Source organism: Terrapene carolina, unplaced genomic scaffold, assembly GCF_002925995.2.
Source record: "Terrapene carolina triunguis isolate 2854851 unplaced genomic scaffold, T_m_triunguis-2.0 Scaffold66, whole genome shotgun sequence".
Taxonomy (NCBI): domain Eukaryota; kingdom Metazoa; phylum Chordata; order Testudines; family Emydidae; genus Terrapene; species Terrapene triunguis.
This window is the reverse complement of record NW_020664417.1, coordinates 67,195,433-67,218,285: the sequence shown is the minus strand read 5'-3', so window position 1 is coordinate 67,218,285 and position 22,853 is coordinate 67,195,433.

Sequence of the window (22,853 nt, the reverse complement as noted above, 5' to 3'; positions counted from 1 at the left end):
CTTGTTGTTTTTGTAGATACAGACTAACACGGCTACCCCCTGATACTTGTATTCAGATACATATTCAACTACATATGCTACTACAGTTCATTGCAATAGAGAAATTAGCAAATATGACCCCATATTCTATGACCCCATAGAATATTTGCGACATATATGTGCTGAGATGATCTTAGAAAGACAGGGGTTTTATTTATAGGGTAGTTTTAAACCTTATTACTGTATAAAATACAAATGTTGCCATGCTATGGTGTATTGCAATTCAGTGCTCCCTCATTGTAAGTCTATTTATTATGAAGTTCCTCTGACATAGCTATTGGGGCGGTCTAACTTGCAAATCAGTTAATTGCATATCAGCTGTTCTGTCACAACCTGGACATTATTGGAATATGTGAAAAACATGACCCCAAAAACATTCTTAACATTGTAGTGTATTATTGGAGCTTAGGATGTAATACTGGAAGAGTAAGATATTGATCCAAATTAAACATTATTTACTGACCTTCCATCACTGATTAATCTATGTAAAAACCATGTTAAGAAATTATTCATTTTTAATGCACAAGAAGTGAAAAGTCAGGAAATGCCAAAGTCAATGTTCTCCATGCAACCTTAACTCAGTTCCTTTATGCTTTATAATATAGTCTTTGATTACATGATCACATATATTCTCAAATAATATCATTTAATTTCACTGTATAATATTATACAATTTTTCCACAATCTTAGTTATAGAATGTGCGGAGGCTGGTAATATTGTTCATTCTTTTATACTTGTGCTACTCTCATTGTCTTCATGGTCCAGTATATCTTTATCAGCATACTGTTTTAAAATGATACTAATATGAAGCTAGATGATGCTCATAGCATGCCTGTAGTTGGGGTGACACATAGGAGCACCACCCCAGTGAGAGTACCAAGATGCCTTAAATCATACTAAAAGAGTGGTTATCAATAGTTCTCTGTCAAATTGGAAGGATTTATCTAGTGGGGTCCTGCAGGTGTCTGTCCTGGGTCTTGTAATATTTAATATTTTCTTTAATAATTTGGATAATGGAGTGGACAGGATGCATATAAAATCTGCAGATGATACCAAGCTGAGAGGGGTTTCAAGCCCATTGGAGACAGAAATAGAATTCATCTGGATTAACTGGAGAATTGGTCTGAAATCTATAAGATAAAAGTCAATCAAGACAAATGCAAATTACTACACTTATGAAGGAAAAATCAAATGAACAACTGCAAAGTAGGGACTAAATGGCTAGGTGGTAGTAGTGCAGAAAAGAATTTTAAGGTTATAGTAGATCACAAATTGCATATGAGTCAACAGAATGATGCAGTTGTGAAAATGGTAATATCATTCTGGGGTATAGTAACAGGAGTATCATGTGAGACTGTGACACTCTGTATCTCAAAGAGGCACCCTGGAATCCCCATATTCATATGATTATGGTGGTTTAAAATGTGCACATTAGGAAAGAAATTAAATTATATAAAAAGAGTAAACCTGTGTTTTTATATACGGCATGCCAGGGAACGCAATGTGGAATGTGCCTGCATGTCTGATTAAAAAGACACAAGTGATGTAGAGAATCTATTAAAACACAGCTAAGAGAGCTTTTCTTTTGTTCGTCTCTAAATATAGTAACATAACATGGTGGTACAGTATCCACAAATATTTGTCACCCTTTTCCATCTGGCTCATCTCTTTTGCCTACAATGAAAGGCTAGCAAAATGAACTAACATAAAATACCTGCTGTTGTGTGAACTGAAACTGCTGATGGAAAAAAGTATAGAAAAATATTTTTGAAGCACAATTTTATCTACATTTTCCCCTGTTGGTTCAACCGTGATTGGAAGATTCTTCAGCAGAAAGAAAAAAAACAAGAGATTTTCTTTGCAAACAAAAACAAACTCATTAGAAGCCTTGGTGTTATACTTCTAAGCATATCCTGTTGTTAGGGTAACTAAAGTTCTAAAAATAATTTAAATAAAAGGACATCACCTTAAGAGCTGCTTCAAGTAGTCATAGCAACTGGATTCTTTTTTTAAAAAAAGTAACTGTGGGTAATAGAGCTTTTTCCTCCTGACCTAAAGTTTTCCAAAAATATTATTTTACTGTCTATTTTTATACAAAGTATATTTGTTTCTTTAAAATCAGATAAAGTCTAAATTAGGGATGTGCAAAACTATCCTAAACTGTTTCCTGTCAAGAAACTTTAGCTACTGACCAACTGAAGAGTAGACATGGGCAAAATTTTTCAACCCAAACTTTTTTCAATTAAAAATACTGATTTGGGTTTTGAAGAAAATATTTCATTAATTCATGTCCATTTCAGTTAATTGTTTTGGTCAAAGGAAAAAAAAATAGAAATGTCAACAGTTCTTTTTGACGATGAAGCATTTTGATTTTGGGGGGCTAGATTCACAAGGTGACTTAGGTGCCATTCATAAAACTAAGGGGGAGAAGGTGTCAGCTGCCCCTTATACCCAACAGGCCATATTAGAGACCTAGATTCACATCCCCCATATCCCCAGGTGAGTGCTTAACCATTCAGTATAAGGAGAGGTCCTACCTCCTTGGTTTTGTGAATGGTGCCTGAGTCCCCGTGTGAATCTAGCCCTTCATTTCCTCTGCTTTTTAACAACCAACCTTCCCCCCAAGCAACCAGTTATTGATGCCCAAAATTGAAATAAAACATTTTATTTGAGCCAAAACAAAAAAATCCAATTTTTGATTCACTAAAAATTCTGAAAAATGTTGGTTCTGGGTTGAAAAAAATGATTTTTTTCTTATTTTTTGGAACCGCCAGTAAACCTAAACTATCACTTATTAGCACAACTCTATTTAAGAATATTTCAGTGTTTATATTCCTTCAGAATATATCAGAGAGGTGTACCCTCCTACTGAAGACTGTTACAAATACTGGCACTGAAAAGCACTTTCAATTAATTTAAGATTCACTGTAATGCATTATATCACAATGCATATGTATTTTAAAGGGCAATTTTTCAAACATTCATATCCATTATGTGTTTATCAGGTGGCATAGCTGCAATTTACTTCAGAGCCCAATTTTTGTTTACTAAAAGCTAACATAATTTCATTCCCTTTCCAGTGTTAAAAATAATCTATTTCTAGCCTGAATGAGTTGAGGCTTACCGGACCTTAAAATGCAGTTGTGCTGTGAACAGTGACTCTGTAAAAACAGCACCTTCTTACACAACAGGATCCTGATTCACCACTCTGACACACTGCTTCTATGTCAGTGTGATTAACCTGTGTAACATTGTGGAAAAGCAGGCTCTAGATCTGTTCCCTGCACATATTTAGAAAGTTACCAGTTCACGTTAATGACAAAATTAATTCATTAATACTTTTAACTCCCATTATCAGCGCAGGAGCCAACACAGCTAAGAGGGAATGAGCTGGATATTATTCCTTCTGGTCCATTATTAATATCCTGGGTACGTCTACACTGCAATTCAACACCCACGGCTGGCCTACGTCAGCTGAGTTGAGGTAGGGCTATGGGACTGATTAATTGTGGTGTAGACATTTGGGCTCGGACTGCAGTCAAGGCTGTGGGACCCTCCACCCTCCCCCAAGCTCCAAAAGCCCGAGTCAGTTGACACAGGACAGCTTCCTGTATTGAATTGCAGTGTAGACATACCCAAATTCACTTCAATAAACTTTGGATCAGGCCTTAAGTTCCATTCAGATACAGGTGTATCAACCCACTGAAGGCCATTAGGTTATTCAGATGTCACTGAGGGCATGATCTGAAGGTAATGGTGTTGCACCAACATAATCAAGGGCCTAATTTGGACTGTAAAATCCTATTACTGGGGAAGACGTATACAAAGGGAAGAATACAGCTTGAGCCCAAGGTTGTATTTGTGGGGCTGGCAGTTGCAAATATAGCACACTTAATATGGAAATGTATTGAGGGACATTAAACAGGAACTTCATGAAGCCATTTTAATAGCAGCTGTTTAAAATCGGGACATATTCTAAATCCATCACTAGATTAGAATGGAATATTGCCCAACTTGAGCCAATGACAGTATAATTTTGAGGGCTGAAAACCTTTGGAGCAAAGATGGAAACATTTTTATGGCAGGTTGATTTTTTCATTTATATATAGGCATCTATTTTAAGGTCTAATGTTATAAAAAGTCAACAAGAGAACTGGATTAGCAGTGTGAAGGAATGAAGGAACAGATATGTAAAGTATTGCTTAAGAAGTTGGAGGAAATGAGTGCTCTGCTTTCTCCTCCACTGTTAACGAATGTATTTATGTCATACAGGCTGGAAAACTGAAACTGGCTGGCAGCCTATAGAAGCTCTATGGGCCTCCTGAAATCTGAAATTGTAGAAGTTATTCCCAGTTCTACCAGAGGGTCCATCACCCACTCCCTCCCCACACATACACCGTGGCTACTGAATGATGGATAAGACATTCCACGTCACTACCTTTTCAATAAAAATCTACAACTGCAACCCTGACTGAGATGCTGTGGAAAATGACAATGAGCATGCTCAGAGAGTCCCTAATTTGAGGAAACAAATTCCCTGGGTGAAGGAATGCCAGGCAGCTGGGAACATAATATAAAGATGCCACAGTCTGAAAATATTGCACCTTCCTCATTGACAGCTCCATTCTGGATGTCAGCCACAGAACAACTCAGAAGTAACGGGACCTCTGGGTATCTATCTCTTGAGTAAACCAGCAGGGTCTCAAATAATTTCGTTTTCAAATCATTCCAGGGCCATAGGCTGAGCCCTGTTTGCATCTCTTTCCCTTTCCAAACAAGACAGCTATCACAGTCCTTGACTGTTAAGCTTCTACCACTACTTATTTCATGCACATGCTTGTAGAGAATATGTAAAATGAGGAATACTTCATGCAGGAGATAGGAAGTAGGCAGGTGAGGGGAGACTTGGCATCCATATGAAGACACAGTCTGTTAAATAAGTCAGTTTGCTGAGATACCAAGATCTTCAACCTTCTGGGGCCTGTGTAGCTCTGAAATCCGTGGTTATTTTGTGCTAGATTGGATGCAGAATGAGCAAACAGAACCCCATCTAATGGAATGATTAAATGTTTAAAATGATATTTTAATTCAATCAATTAAAAAGCATAAACAGCATGAGTTTGATTGAATCAATTTAAAGAATTACACAGAAGCCAATGTACTTGTCAGCAAGGGTGAAAAATTCATGTATCACAGCCACACAGCTTGAATATTGTATCTCTCAATTAGATATAACAAACACACTTTTACTCTATCACAAAAGGATAGCTTTTGAGTAGGAATAAAATATGGTGCAGCTTTTGAAACATTTGTAGTTAATTAAAATTTAGGCATCCAGCAACCATTGTCAAACATTTAATAAACATGACAGCTTGATTAGTCATTATTTTTTGTTTTCCATAAGCAATTCTAAGTAAAGAAACACCTAATAGATTAAGATTTAAATATGCTTTTAACAGGAAAAAAAACTTTTAGCATAATAGATTAATGGAAACATCTGCCTTTTAAGAAAAAATGTCACTTCCACATCTTGTGGAAGAATTCATAAAACACAATAAATTAAAAAGAACTGTAAATATTTAACTACAGTTAGTTGTCTATAGAATACTTGAGACAACAAAAAGAAAGCAAACATAAAAACATCAAAGTAAAATCCTAATGTAAAATTGCTTTTGTGCTCTTCTAAACATGTTTGTTATTTTGAAAAATAAAGTATAAATTAATACTAGGGATATCATTTTGAAAAGTCCTCAGAATTGCCTAATTCTCCTTCCATTGAAGTCAATGTGAAAAATCAGGCTCCTTTAAGGTGTCTCAAGTTGGGCACCAAAAAAGAAGACACTCAAAATCACCAACCACTTTTGAAGATGTAGGCCTAAAACATAAAAAGTACAAAAATAAAGTTTATTATTATAATGCATGCATCTACAGTGCTGTAAAGCCAAATTCACTGTTGGTATAAATTAAGGCAGTTCCACTGACTTCAGGAACTGGATCAGTTTACACTAGCTGAGAATTTTGCTTGTATTGACTTTAGAATCATAGAAGATTAGAATTGAAAGAGACCTCGGGAGATCATCTAATCCAACCCCCTGCTCAAAGCAGGACCAACCCCAACTAGGTTTTAGGTTTTATTGTAATCAAGAAAAGAAGTTACACTGATAAAATAACTAAAATCAAACCATTTTCTACAGATTGATGAATCCTGCTTTTAAACCTATGTTGTATCACTGATTCAGTTACATATAGTCAGAACTTTCATTTTTAAAACAGTATCCATCTTTAAATTTAATGTACAGAAGTACAACCAAAAATAAATAAATAACTAAAACTGTAAGAACTAAATTCTCAGCTTTGATCTTTTTTTACTTTGTACTCTTATTCACCAGGCTTTGCTCCAGTAGTCCAGCAAGTTTAGAAAAATAAAATCAAGAATACTAATTACCCTGACTAAGATTGTTTATATCTCATATGCAGCAATTTACAGCTTCACCTCAGGGTGATCTTGATGTTAATGTTCTAATACGAATGTGTAGCCCTTGATATCCCAAAAGGACTGAACTACTAAACATAATTTAATTAATTCAAAATAAAACTAAAAATGCCTGTATCCCAGCATGAGATGCTTGAAAGTAAAAGTAAGGGAACTAAAAATCCTGTCTTTCAAAGGACCTTGACATAAAAGGCATTTTTGAAACATGGTGGAATGACATAAACCAATGGGATATTGTATTATTTGGGTATAATATGTAGGAAGGATACATTAGAGACTAAGGGTTTGTCTTCACTACCGGGGTAAATCGACCTAAATTACACTACTCCAGCTACATGACTAACGTAGCTGGAGACAACGTAGCTTAAGTCGACCTACCCCAGTGTCTTCACTGCTCTGCATAGACAGGAGATGCTCTCCAGTTGACTTACCTTACTCTTCTTGGGGAGCTGGAGTACCGGAGTCGACCAAAGAGCGCTCTGCCATCGATTAAGCGGGTCTTCACTAGACCCGCTAAATCAACACCCACTGCATCAATTGCAGCAGCATCGATCTCCCGGTAGTGCAGACAAACCCTAACACTATACCTGAAAAATACCACATAGTCTAATGAGGTAAACTTTTTGAGTGGAAAGGATCATACATACAAATCCCAAATCATAGGAATACTAATATACCTGTGGGATTATACTACAAGATAAGCAAAAGGATATTGAGTGCACACTGCTGATGGATATAAGTCTAACAAAAGCGTAATACTAGAGAATTCAACTACCTGCATATAAATTGGCCAAATATCAGATTAGGACAAGGTTTAGAGAAGCTATTTGTCAACACCTTTAACGACTGTAGTTTGGAAAAAACTTGTTCTGGAGCACCTAAAAGGAGAAGCCCTTCTTAACACAGTTCTTCATAAATATTACATAGGAGTTGGTTCAAGAAGTAACAATAAATGATATACTAAGTATCAGTGATCACTATATAATATCCCCAAGAGAAGAAATGTGTCAGAAATCTAACTGTGTGACATTTTGATTTAGTTGGGGATTGGTCCTGCTTTGAGCAGGGGGTTGGACTAGATGACCTCCTGAGGTCCTTTCCAACCCTGATATTCCATGATTTCATGATTTTATGATTCTAAACATTGCAATCAACAGTGAACAAAGCAACAATAGAAAGGTTTGCATATACCACTGCACTATGAATACACTGAATTTTATATTGTTCAAGTCAGGATGCCAAATTTGTAAACAGTCTGTACATCTTTTTATTTTTTTTTTTTTTTGCCAAAAGCATATAAGACTAAAACTATACCCTAAAATTTAAGAAAAATGTTTCTTTTAAAACATTAAAGAAGTGTTGTTTTCCTATATAAAGTCTAATGCTACAAGTTTTCTGCATGTTTTCTTTTCAACTTTCGATCTGCAGTTTTCTCATCATAAATCATGTAAAAAGGGCACATAAGAATTAGCCTCAAGTAATTCTGAAGGACCTCAAGTTCTAATTCACCAAATATCTTGGATCACCTGATACTATAAAGTGTATAATTGCACATAATGAAGCTGATGGAAATAATTTTTAGTTAGAATAAAGGTCATCAAGGCACTGCAGATAGTAAAGGGGATTTTTTCCAGACCGATTAAGGTCCTTGAAGGATTAGTTGATCAAGCGCTAATACCATTAAGTGTCCCAAAGTGGTTAGTTCTCAAAATAATGTATGTTTAGACATACTGTATATGGTGTCTAAAATATGTGCTGTTGCTGCTGCCTGATATTGAGAAGAATATAGTTTATCTGAGTCTTCCATAATGTGAGGGCCCAATCCAGCCTAATCAGTCTCCATCTGCTGGCCAATTAAAGCTCTGTATTTATATTATGTTATATTCATGCCTGTAAGTGCTGATCCAGAGCTCTAGATGCAAAACAATTAATTATACATACATACAAAATCTCATGAGGGCAAAAAGTCCTCTAAACTTACTAAAATAAGATACTCTCCATAATCCTTCCCTTCATCACCAACCAAATTATACCCTTATTTAAGTCTTCTGTGCTCCCTCAAAAGCCTGGGAAAATTAGCAAATCTTGCAGCATTCCCTGAAGACGATCAATACTCTGCTGGACAATGACAGGGAGCAAGTTTCATTACAAGGGCCCCTCATTGGGAACATCCTGCCATCAGCACCTGCTAGTTTAAACCAAGAGCCTGTAAACCTCCAGAGCCTAATTCTGATCTCTGTTATGCCATCTTAAATCAAGAATAACTCCAGTGAAGTAAATGGAATTGTGTCAAATTTACACTTATGGAACTGAGATCAGAATCTGGCTTGAACTCTTTAGCCAATGGAAGTCTCTGAGGTAATCCAAATCCAGATAGCAAATGTCTTCTGTTCAGTGCTCTACAATGAAAGAGTCTGCTCTGGAGTCTGAAGGGAAAATCTCCACTATCCAGTCTAAATCTAAATTAGACACTTTAAACTCTTGTTAGCTTGTAAATTCTTCAGGGCAGGGACTGTTTTTCTATATGTTTGTATAACGTCTCGCCTAATGGCATCATTCCTGATTGATGTTTTAGTATTGTGCATATATAAATATGCAAAGTTCTGATATTCCATAAAGATCCAGCATTTCATCTCGGGTGATATATATTTATTTTTATTGGTCTAATCTCGTGGCATTTTTAGCTGCTAAATTCTGCCACTACTATAAAACTCTGATTTTAATTATTTACATATAGAGATTCCTTTTTTTTTTTTCCATTTATGAAAGTGCATGAGTGCTAAAGGAAGTTATATGGATTTTAAAGATTTGTCTAATGGACAAAGAAAATAGCTCTCAATACATTTTATGTACCAGTAAAGATGCTACTGAATTGTGGTATTCCATGCTTACAGTGATACAGTTCCACTGTACAATTCATTTCTCAACTATCTCACCAAAATGAAGAAAAATGTTAGGAAAGAGCTTTTATTCATTGAAGTGCTAATAATAGTTTCTTGAAATTATTCTTCCATAAGTTTTCACATACTGTTTAAAATTTTGTATACATTTGCAGAAGTTGTGCATGTGTTTCATTTTGCTGAATAATATCTATGCTGTGTATTATCTAATTATGATTTAAGATGAAGTAAAGATAGGTATCCTTCCCCATGGACTGCACCTTGATGTGGTAGGAAGGCTTCCATGCTGTCATATCCCCAGGGCCAGTGCAAGGAAGTTTCGCGCCCTAGGCGAAACTTCCACCTTGCGCCCCCCCCCCACCCCGTGGCAGCTAACCCCGCCCATCACCCCTGCCCGGCAGCTAACCACGCCTCCCCACCCCTTGAGGAGCCCCTCCCCGCAGCAGCTAACCCCCCGTGCAAGCCCCCCCTCCATGGCAGCTAACACCACCCTGGGAGCCCCCCTCCACGGCAGCTAACCCCGTCCACCCCCCGCGGCAGCTAACCCCGCCCCCCTCCGTGGCAGCTAACCCCGCCCGGGGAGCCCGCCCCAGCTCACCTCTGCTGAGCATGCTGGCACTGCTCTAATTCTCCTCCCCTCCCAGGCTTGCAGCGCCGATTGGAGGAGACTTAGAGTGTGGGCTGTGTGCTCAGCAGAGGAGGCAGAGTGGAGGTGATCTGGGGCGGGGAGCGGTTCCCCTGTGCGCCCCTCCGTTACTGCAGGCCCCCCCCCAGCCGCTCCAGATCACCTCCACTCCACCTCCTCGCCTGGGCGGGCTTTTAGGTGCCCTCAACCACTAGGCGCCGTAGGCGGCCGTCTAGTTTGCCTAAGTGGTTGCACCGGCCCTGCATATCCCTGAGAGCCATGTGAGCAGGAGTATAACTATTAGTTCCAGCCATGACACAGAAGTCGAAGGGTCGGAGCCAGGCCAAAGGCAGTCCACCAGTCCTCCTGGTAGGGAGTTGGGAGTGGGCTAATGACCCATCCCTGAAAGAAACAAAGCTTTTATAGGAACCTACGCTACTGTTCAGCTCAATGCAGTGGTGAAGGTCCTATGTTCTGTATGGAATAAGTCAGTCAAATCAAGGATAGGACTAAAAATGTTTTTAAAATTATAATTGTAACTTACCTTCTGCTTGACTTTTATATGAAGTCCATGTCAAATCGTCTCAATTCAGTTACAGCTCCTTTTCCCTCCCTTTCCTACCTACTTAAGAGGTCAACTGACTAAGCTAATAAGTTTTGAACCCAGGTGGTCAATACACCTTTTCCTTAAATGGTGATCTTCTAAACCAAACATACTCATAATAGAAGGTATTCCAATGCTCCCTGAATACAAAGTCTTTCTCCCTGCACCACCAGTCACTCTATCATTTGGTCTTCAGTATCAATCTTCTTCACTTGTGGCTAGCATAAGAAGAACCTTTGAGAAGATCACCTGCTCTTCCCTTATTAGTTATCTTCCCGATTCCTGGAAGTCTTTCAAAGTCATATAAAATCTTTCTTTTTGGTGTTATTTTTTCCCACGTAAGATATAATCAGTGAGATCTAGCATTCCATATTACATTTGGCACTTGTAGTTTATATTATTTCTTCTAGTATCTAGGAAGCACCATCCCATCCCATATTCATGATCAGGGCCACACTTGTTTTGGCTGTAGCTTCCTCCTTAAGAAATCACCACTCAGGATCATTTGCCTCTTTCTTTGAGGTGGCTCATTTTCATTCCATTTTTCTTGACCATAGGTCAGGTTTCTATCTGTCTTTTGCCAGTTCTCAGTGTGCTTCACCTCCTCTCCTCCTCAAGGGCAATACATCTATTGTTGGAGACTCGCTTTAAAGTCTTCATAGACATTTACTGTTTTCTCTTTTTACTGTTTCTAGTTGCCACATTTTTCTCTCTCTTTCCTTGCTCTTCCATTACTATTCTGTGTTCCTTCCTTTATGCAACATCTGATTTTGCTTCCTTGGTTTCTCTTGGACATGAGTTTGTCACCATGTGGATTCCTGCTGTATAGAGACCCACTTGCCTTGCGCCTTTCACATCTACACACTGCACCCTGCCACGGAAACTGTGGAGACTGGCCACAGAAGCTCTGCAGAGCACATGGTAGAGACCTCTTGCATAGGAGTTTTCCCTGAGATCACAGGATCAGGTAATTTAATAAGATTAAGGTTTCTTGTTTGCTTAATACAGGTAGTTCTGAATTCCCACTGTTGTGAGAATAGACCAGCTATAATTTGGAAATGGCTTTTGTAACATGCAGTAAATTTCAGTCTTGGATTTGTCACTTCTCTACTCAATAAATATATTGCTCACAGCAAACTTTACAACAGTTAAATAAAAGATTTGTTCAGTAACTTTGTACTTAGGATCTCCATAGGTTCATTAATTTGCAAGATTAGATACAGTTACAGACAGTAAATGTATAAAGGAGAGAATTTAAACTTTCCTTCCTGATAGTTTTTCATCCCCCCTAGAACATATCTGAGACACATATCATGCCATCTCTGGTTGAATTATGCAGCCTGGATCAGAATGGTACCTTCTGGCCTTACTCTCACTACAGCTAAATTGCATGTCCTTCCTTAAATCCCCCCAAAACTTTGATTTCCCCAAATCTGATGTAGTGCTTAAAACAACATATTCCATTTATTAATTTCCTTTCTTGGACTTTTCCAGTTATCTTTTGCATTTATTCTTAATTAAAATTAAATAAATCTCTTCCAATCTACAATACTTATCTCTTATCTGTAAGGATTTCATATATGAAGCCAGTACACAATATGCAAGAGACCCTGCACTGCAGATAAGAGATCAGTAATATGGACTAGAGAGGGAAATTCTGCCTCAAGTACACAACAAACAAGTACAGCAATAATAATAATAAAAAAACATGCTTAAGAAAATAACCTGTGCTTTCAGATACCTGTAGACATTAAAAAATCCCAGGAACTGGATTCACCAAACATATTTTTCTTTTAATCTTTTTTATTTTTCAAGATATAAATAGGTTATAAAAAAAGACCCTAAAATACATGTATATGAATGTTAGTCACCAAATGTAAATACCTTTCCATTAAATTCAGACAGGAAGAATTCACTGTAGGAGATGGCTGTAGACAAGCTATCAAAGTGAGTTTTAGATTTCAATAAAACCCTGATAACCTTAAAAAGTCAACACAACAGCTTTCCATAGACTGACCACTGTTTCCATATTTAAAAGAAGAAAATAAACATTTAATAAATCATTGGGAAAAGAAAAATTGAAATAATCATCACAAAAACCAACTGGCAATGGCATTTTTCTTTATAAAATGCATAATTATGACTGCACTTAGTTGGGACAAAGTGCATTATGCAGGATTCCAGCAGTTCTGTTATATGTACTTGTCCAAGTTCCATTCTCAGATCACAGTAGGTAAAACATTAGGGGAAAATGTTTAAACATTTAACACTTAAACTGTAGGGAAAGATTTTGTTTGGGGTAGGAGGCATATTCTTTATAAACTGTAGACATCCTCCTTGGTGATGAAGAATATTTTTCTAGCAAATAAAATATGCAAAGGCTCTCATCAGAAAAAACAAATATATCATTTGAATTTGTTTGTATTGCACCAATATTAGGACAAGAAGCAATGGGCTTAAATTGCAGCAAGGGAGGTTTACGTTGGACATTAGGAAAACTTCCTAACTGTAAGGGTGGTTAAGCACTGGAATAAATTGCCTAGGGAAGTTGTGGAAACTCCATCATTGGAGATTTTTAAAAGCAAATTAGACAAACACCTGTCAGGGATGGTCTAGATAATATTTAGTCCTGCCATAAGTGCAGGGGACTGGACTAGATGACCTCTCGAGGTCCCTTCCAGTCCTATGATTCTATATTGCAAAGGTTTAGAACTTAAATGACCTGATTGTTATGAGGCTTGATCCCGGTGTGTGTGATCTAGATAGACAATATATATGCACATATGTGCATGCATACATATGTGCATCCATCTGAAAATGCTGGCACTTATTTGTAACAACCTGCATAATTCATTAATGACTTTGCCATGTCTGAGTAATGCAGCTGTACCAAGCTCACGTTGATAAAAGTCTTCTACTACATCATAATATACTCTGCATATGCCACATAGATATCAGGAAACACATTTTAAGAATAATATAAAGAATTGTAACCGTTCTTAAAGGTTTTGCATCCCTCCTCCTGTAAATCCAGACACCTTGATTACCATGAGTCTAAATGTAGCTTACATAGCTTTTCTATACTTAAAAATGTCATGATTTTAAAGTTCAAAATCTTACACCCTTTCTGGGTCAGAAGTGAGTGCTGGAATCCATTGAGAAGCTGGCAATTTTCCATTTCCAGTCCTCTGATGACACAAGATAACTGACTTTAAAATCATGATAATTTTATGTATAGAAAAGATGTCTTTGATACAGGATATTCTAGGCCTAGGGCACATGCAATTTTCATACAATTATAGAATCGTAGGACAGGAAGGGACCTCAAGAGATCATCTAGTCCAGTCCCCTGCACTCATGGCAGGACTAAGTATTATCTAGACCAGGGATCGGCAACCTTTGGCCCGCGGCCCGCCAGAGTAAGCCCCCTGGCGGGCCAGGCCAGTTTGTTTACCTGCCGCTTCCACAGGTTCAGCCGATTGCAGCTCCCTCTTGTCCCGGTTCACCGCTCCAGGCCAATGGGGGCTGCGGGAAGCAGCACAGGCCGAGGGATGTGCTGGCTGCTGCTTTCTGCAGCCCCCATTGGCCTGGGACGGCGAACCGCAGACAGTGGGAGCCGTGATTGGCCAAACCTTTAGATGCGGCAGGCAAACAAACCGGCCCGGCCCACCAGGGGGCTTACCCTGGTGGGCTGCGTGCCAAAGGTTTCTGATCCCTGATCTAGACCATCCCTGACAGGTGTTTGTTTAACCTGCTCTTAAAAATCTCCAACAATGTAGATTTTACAACCTCCCTAGGCAATTTATTCCAGTGCTTAAACCACCCTGACAGTCAGGAAGCTTTTCCTAATGTCCAGTCTAAACCACCCTTGCTGCAGTTTAAGCCCATTGCTTCTTGTCCTGTCCTCAGAGGTTAAGGAGAACAATTTTTCTCTCTTCTCCTTGTAACAATCTTTTATGTACCTGTAAACTTATCATGTCCCCTCTCAGTCTTCTCTTCTCCAGACTAAACAAACCCAATTTTTTCAATCTTCCCTCACAGGTCATGTTTTCTTGACCTCTAATCAGTTTTGTTGTTCTTCTCTGGACTTTCTCAAATTTGTCCACATCTTTCCTAATATGTGTCATCCAGAACTGGACAAAATACTCCAGTTGAAGCATAATCAGTGCAGAGTACAGCTAGGGTGACCAGACAGCAAATGTGAAAAATCGGGGGTGGAGGGTAATAGGAGCCTATATACGAAAAAGACCCAAAAATCAGAACTGTCACTATAAAATTGGGACATCTGGTCACCCTAAGTACAGTGGAAGAATTACTTCTCATGTTTTGCTTACAACACTCCTGTTAATATATCCCAGAATGATGTGTGCCTTTTTTGAAACAGTGTTACACTGTTGACTCATATTTAGCTTGTGATCCACTATGACCCCCAGATCCCTTTCCACAGTACTCCATCCTATGCATTTTGGGGGAAGGAGGAGGAAACATTTCTCTTGCCGGCTTATTTAACAAAATGGTCTGTGCCATTTGATCAGGGCTTCTGAGCCAGCAGCACAGGGGGTGTCAATGTCACTGTGCCAAGGTATTGGTACTTTCAGGGCTCCCCCAGCACTGCTTCCTCAGCTCGTCTGTTCCCCCAGACAATCTGGGAATATTCCTTACACTATATTTTCTATTGTTCTTTTCCAGTCCAGTTTTAAATGTTCCACCACCTCTTCCTCGGAATATTATTCAAAAATCTACAGATCTGACGATTTGGGATTTTTTTATTTGTAATTAACCTAAATTTTCCAACTTTAAACTTAATCCAAGTCATTTCTTTCCTAGTTTTAAATTTGTACAAGGGGGTAAGGAGAAGGGAGGATAAGAAATTCCTCTTCATCCTTGGTGCACACAGCCTCCTCTGGGTAAACCGAATCTTTTCCCACACTCTACAATTAAGCATGTTAATTACCTCCTTTACTGATATAAAAATTGTGTTCTGAATGTTTTGGGTTAATGGGTCAGTGGAGTGTTGGGGAGGTGGGGAGAAAAGAAGGGGAAGCACAGAGAACATAGAAAGCCTCTTCCTGTCATGTAAGCATCCAGGCAGCATATCTTCCCGGTTAACAAAAATATCCTCAGTGGAATGCAAAACTGATGTGCTAGAGTGTATAGCTCACACCCAGGGGCATGGGGAAAGTGAAAAAAAGTTGAATCCAGCCCCAAAGCCTGCATAAGAAGTATCACCAATAAGTGCTGATGACAACAAGCTAGTATGATCAGAGGAGCTGCAAAGGGAGGCCTGTTCTGCATCCTTGCAGTGACTTGCTGCACAGAATCCTGCTGGGCACCAGCGTTTCTTTGACAGAGGATGCACCTGGCAGTGGCTTTGCTCATCTCTGCTGCACTGGCAAGATCTGACCCCTAATCCTGTAATGTTATTCATTGAAGGAACTTATTCTGTACATGATGCTTTTTAAGCTGCTTTAATTATATTGATTTTTTAAAGAATGTTTCTCTTCTAAACATTTACAATTATATGATGCCCTTTATGATCCATAGAGAATTTGTTTGCTAAGCAGATAATTTTGTATTGTTATCATGTATTTCATATAAGAACTCCATGTATAAATACCACAGGAGATAGCTATTATCAGTTATAAGAGATCCTACTCAGGATGACATTTCTGATCAAAGCTACAGTATTAGCAGTGCTCTGCTGGCACAAGGGAACCCCTCATATTGAATATCAGCATGGCTATAATCACAACACATATTCAGAAGGCTGGAAGTTAACATCAAATGCTGGCTGTGTATTTGATTAGGGATGTCACTGAGTCTCATGAGTTTCTAAGAGGTGCACCAATGCATTAAATCTTAGTCACTTCAACAGCACTGGCACATGCAGAACAAACTCCTGCTAGCACTGAACAGGGTGCTAGCTTGCATAAACCCTTGAGGTATGAATGTAAGAATCTGATACGAAAAACATATTCCCTATAATTCTCTTTCTGTAATTTTCTTCCTTACACAGAGAAACTGCCCTTACTGAGGCCCAGAACAGATAAGGAAGAGAACCTAGTGAAAAGGAAAAAAGTCCAAAGAAGCAATTAATTCCTGGAAGAAGCTTTCTTATTTTTCAGCAGGGGAGGAAGCATTTTCTGTGCCTAAAGCATAAGAAAACTGAATTCTATTCCTCACTCAGCTATAGACTCCCTATGTGACCTTGAGAGAGTTACTCAAGGATTCTGTGCCTCAATTTCCCCATCTATAAAAGCAGTGATAATATATGCCTATATCTTAGGAGTGTTGCAAGGCTTAATTAATTACTATTTGTATAATGTTTTGAAACATTCAGATGGGAAATATTATAGAAGTGCAATTTACTATTTCAAAATTATCATCTCAGATGCTATGTTATGATTCAAAAACAAAAGCAAAAAAACAGAAGGTATTTAATGGTAACCCCTCCATTTTCCACATAGCAGAGAAAATGCAGAAAATGGACAAAATGCTTATTTAAGACTTTCAATCTAGTTTCAATATTCTGCTCTCCCTGCATGTGTGAACATCTCCTATGTTGCCCTGCATGGATAGTTTGTCCTTAATTTGGAAGGCCAGGTTGTATGTAATGGAGAAACCGTCACCTAGATGCAAGACTTCAGGGTAATTATTTACAGGCTAACAAAATTCCTGACAAATCTTAAGTAATGTTCATCAATATACATAAAGGTATGAGATCCTTCTCATATGGGGTAACATTTGGAGTTTTTTGAAAAATTCAAAGGGCAAAAATATAATGAAATGCTTAAACATGCGGTGGCTCATACATTACTCTCACCAACCCCTCCAAGGCCTGATCCTGCTAGCAATAAGCTGTCTGATTCATCATTGCTCTGCGGAATGGTAGTATTTGAAACCTACTTTGCACTGTTGTAAATGTCTATACAAGGTGCAGGACAATGATAAATCAGGCCCAGAGTGAGTAGGAGTTTTTTACTCCAATGGCAGCAAGACTGTGGTCATCATGACAACATTATTAGAAACGCACAGGGAATCAAATGCTCCTATGGGTGTTATAGGACAGAGAGCCAATGGGATTACACAGATGTACCTCCGAGTTTTAGGCTAACATCCAAATAAGGCTATGTCTATGCAGGTGTACAGACTGAGTACTAGAACATGCACAGCTTCCCATTCCTGCACTGAGTGTCCACATTATGTTGTGCTGGACACAGGTATAATGCTGTGTACAGGTGTGCACCCACATCCACATTGCTGCTGTTGTTATAAGATGTTCATGCTTCAGGGTAGTATCCCAGGGTTTTCTACGGACAGGGAGACAGCCTAGGAATGACTTCGCTGCATGTTGTTGGTACTGTCCCCCATACATTTGCTGATGGCAGTTCCTGATCATGTTGACCCTCACTGTAATTCCCTGCAAAAATGGATGGAACTCATGAAGTGATGGGATGATGAACTGGTTCTGCTCCTGCTCTTTATTGCAGGACAAATGTTTATTCAGTTGAGTAGGTGATCAGTGAGATGCTGGATGGAATTTGGGCAGAACTTTGACACATCAAAGATATCTGACCTTGAGAGTCAATAACAATTCATTCAGCTCACATGGTACAGAGATGGTGAATGTCAGTATTGACCTGGTATGTCCCTGGGTGGACTATTGCTTCTGGTACAGGAGAACCAGCATGGTTTGGTGGGATCACAATGTTTTGGAAACCTGGAATGACCACCCATGGCTTCAGAACTTTCAAATGAGGCAACCAACCTTCATGGAGTTGCATGAGGAGTTTGTACCAAACCTCTAGTGCCAGAACATTCAATTCAGGGAAGCCCGACCAGTTCAGAAGTGGATGGCTATTGCTCTATGGAAGCTAGCTACACCAGGCAGCTATCGGTGCATTGCACACCACTGTAAGGTTAGAAAGGCTACTGTCAGCATCATGGTCGTGCAGGTTTGTGAGGCAATTAACACTGATCTACCCATAGGAAAAGTTCCAGAAATAATAGCTAGATTTGAGAGGATGCAGTTGCCAAACTGAGTGGGCCATCACTGGTTCCTAGATACCAATATTTTGCCCACCAAAAGGGGCAAGTGAGTATGTGAACCAAAAATGTTACTAAACCTTTGTTCTGAAAGGCTTGGTGGACCACAGAGGTAGATTCATGAATACAAATGTGGGAAACACTGGAAAGGTTCATGATGGTAGTGTGCCGAGGAGATCAAGATTGTACTTGAAGGCAACAGAAAATGATATTGTTCTGTATAGTGGTCTGTAACAACTGGTATTTTGGGGGACCCCACCTAGCTGCTCCTAGTTTGGCTCATGAAACTGTACCCAGACAACACTGACCCTCAAAAAAGGGAATTAAATTACAAGCTCTGTAACTGCAGAATGGTCGTGGAGTGGGCATTTGGCAATTTCATTGTTGCTACCTACACACTCATCTGGATGTCAGTGTGCCAAACACTGTTTGTACAGTTGTCGCCTGCTGTGCACTTCATAGCATTTCTGAGTGTAATGGGGAGTGCTTCCATCCCAAATGGGCTCAGGACAAGTCTGTTTTACAAACTTTGAACTGGCAATCAGATCCCACCCATGTGCACCTGGTCCCGGTTCCCAGAGGGCAAGGGAAATAAGGGAAGCCATATTTGCATACATCTTGGCACTGTAGGGATGCAGCAGATGACACCTGCCTGTACAGCTGCTGGAAATGCACATGAAGACACATCAGCCCCACAAGTATGTGCCACATAGCTTTGTGAGGGTTTTGTTAAACTGTTCGTTGTCACCCATGCTAACCCCACTTCACAGTTGTTATACAGCCCTAATCCCTACTATGGTTGAAAATGATTATGGTTCAGTAAGCCTCTCCATTAGGGAATGCTCCTGATCACTATGATGTGCCTGCTGCTCCAGGAACCGGATCAATATCTCTTTCTGATGAAGAGACCACTGCTCCCGTGTCCTGAGAAATTCAAACTGCTCTGAGTTTCTCCTGTCCATCCCTGTGAGCAGCTAGTCCTGGGTCCTTCTCCATCTGCCCCTGATGTCTCTGGTGTGTTGCTGCACCCCTCCTGGCAGAATGGTTTCCCCCTTGGGAGCTGAAGGTCCTGCCAGTTCAAAGGGAAGAGTAGCATTATATATTTTTTCCTGTGGAAGAAACATAACTTCGCTGAAGATGGCCACAATTTTGATACTTGTCAGCATTCCAGGAATGGGACTGTTTATCTTTGGTTCTCAGACAACTTTTGCAGCCCATGAAGAAGGAGCAGGGGCTACTGATAGTAAGATACATTAATTGATATTTTTAAAAATTCAAAATGCAGTTTTCAAGGTACAAAAATGGAAAAGAAAAGTGGCTTTCCAGTCCTGTGTAGGAGATCTAGCAGAAACATCTCTCTGGCATAGATTGCTGATGGTCACCCTTCTACATACTGCTGAACGGAGGGGTTTGATCAGTTATGAAGGTGGACAAAACAGCTTTGCACTGCCACTCAACCTCAAGTCCCAGTGGGAGTTTCTACTACACCTGAAATTTGCTGAAATATGCTTACAGGACTGGGAAGCAATTTGACTGGAAATTGACTACACTGTCAGCTAGTATACAGAGCTTCTGTGAAAAGGGATATGTGAATCATGAACACCGAACCTGACCCCTGGTATTACCAGTAAATCTTGCTCTGTGCCTGCTTAACACCAGTGAAATGGACAGAAAAAGAAAGACGCTGCAGCTTTATTTTGTTCTCTGAAGTTTCAGATTGGCACCACAAGCCCCCATCTGTCCATTGTAAAGGGACACTGCACTGTGTTTATTGAACCACCAGACTGGATCTTCCCCAGGCCCATTCCCCCCAGAATATGCAGTATGGCTCAGTACAGGGAGCGGCCAGATACCAGGGTCAGAAATAATTTTGTAATCTTCCAAGGGAGAAAGGACTGCTGTGATTAACTTTTTCTCACACAACCAAAATGGTCTACAACTCTGTTGTGATCCCTTCCCCATTCCACACTTACTCACCCCGCTCCACCTGCAACATTCACCCCCATTCTGTGCAGTTCTTGTTTGTAAGAGGACAGGAAGATTTGGAATAGGAAGTGTGAGAAGCACTGAAACCGTGAAATCTTCCATGGGACAACAGACAGCTGTTACTAAGATTAGACAACCAACTATAAGTTTTTTACAACCGTCCCAACCCAACAGGAAACTTTCTAACCCTCCCCATCCCTAAATCTATGTGGTGCTGGGAGCATCGCTGCTTGACTGCTGGCCAAGAAATGCACAGACGCTGGGGCATAATGGTTTTTCATAAATTATTTGTTTCAAAGACATAGCTTTAGCCTTATGCACAACAGTGATTCATCAGAAATCAAATAGTTGATTTATAACTTTGTCTTGCTTAGGAACCATTTCAGGGTGAAGCGGAGTCAGAGCTGGATGGAAGTAGGAAAGTTGGATGGGTTTGGTAAGGGGATGATACATGAAAATGCCGTGACTTCAGCACTGCAGTTCAAACTCCCAGAGACATTGCAATGCATGGAATGTTATCCAGGGAGGAAAAGTCAGTGCACAGTACTCCAACCAATCTTAAAATCAGGAATTTAGCATGAGAGCAAGATGGGATACTGGTGGGGAGTCCACTGTAACTTACTAGCCTCAGGTTCTGGTTGGTGCCGCAGCATAGCTTCCTCCTTGGGTTTGTTGGCGGAGCTTCCTCACCTGGTTCCTCCACACAGAGGTACAGAATCACATGCTCTTTGTCCAGGACCGGCTCAAGGTTTTTTGCCGCCCCAAGCAAAAAAAAATTTGGCCGCCCCCCCCCCCCTTTTTTTTTTGGCTTTTACACATGTTTGCACAGCACCTGATTTGTGTTGTTTTCCACTCTGCTCAGCAATGGCTGATGATGGCTCTTTAACCTCACCAAGGGCATCTCTTAGATTCAAACTGATCCGGATCCAGATCCCGGCCAATCCGCCGTAGATTCCTTCCCCAGGAGTTTATAAGAATGTCTGGACAGGATCTATACATCTGTTGTGGCCCCCCACTGTCAGCTACACCCTGCCAAGGGGGAGCTCTCCCAGGGCTCATGTTGTGCGGGGTCTCACCGCCCGTTGTGAGCTCGGGGAAGAGCAAGGCTGGAAATAGGATGGTGGAGTCCTCACTCTCCAACCCTTCCTGGGGCAAAACTCCCATTGACTGCGGGTGGGGGGTGGGGTGTAGGCTCCAGCCCTGTGCCTTTCCATGCAGCCCTGCAAAGCAAGTGCCCCTGGCAGATCTTGTATTCGTGTGGATGTGCCTGCACAGGAGAGGGAGAGAAAGCCAATTGTCAGGCAACCCAACGCCTCGCGTCTTTCCTGTGACATGGGCAGCACCTGCCTGTCTCTCCGGGCTGCTGCTTGGCAGAGGGGCTGTGTTCAGGTGGGAGCACGTGTGGGTCCGTGATTGCAAGTCAGCGCCATGGGCAGCAGCTCGGGAAAGCGCTTGGTTCTCAGACAAGCGAAGAACATGCAGGGGGAGTTAGCCTGGCCTTGACTCGCCTCGTCGTTTCCAGAGTAGCGCGGAATTAGCCTGGGATGGCGGCCTGGTGTCGCCTTTTTTAGGCGTGTGTTTGAGTCTGACAGTTACGTTCATGTGAGTCTTTGCTTCCCCCAAAGCCACCCGGGTGGAAGCATCGGGGTGCTGAAGAAATACAAAGACACAGGGAGAGAGGAAATTGCTTCTCCTGGAAAAGTGTCCTTATGCCCTGTCTCTCTGGCCAGTCATTATTTCATTAGAGTCATGTCTTCTTTTGACACTGCTCTGTCAGATCAGGTGCCTTTGGCTAGGGCAGCCTGCTGCAGCCATACAGAGCAATTGGGGGAATTGGGCTCCAGCGGTGATGGTGGGGCAGAAATGGGGCTGGCTGCATCAGCCTGACCCTCTGTGTACGCTGCCTATTTGTACGGACAGGTCCCCCTAGGTTTCCCTAGGAGCGCCCAGTCTGGAATCTCTCTCTCCAACCAGACACACGAGTGTGAAATATCCTGAACTCTGTGTTAGCCTTGCCAAGTTCCAGGCCATGTTTGCTTAGAGGACAGGGTCGATGCATGTGGGATCTAGCTGTCACGCTGAACTTCACTCTGGAGATCCATAAACAAGCTATTTGATCTCTCCCCTCAGGTGCCTTACTGCGTTCTTACATTATAAAC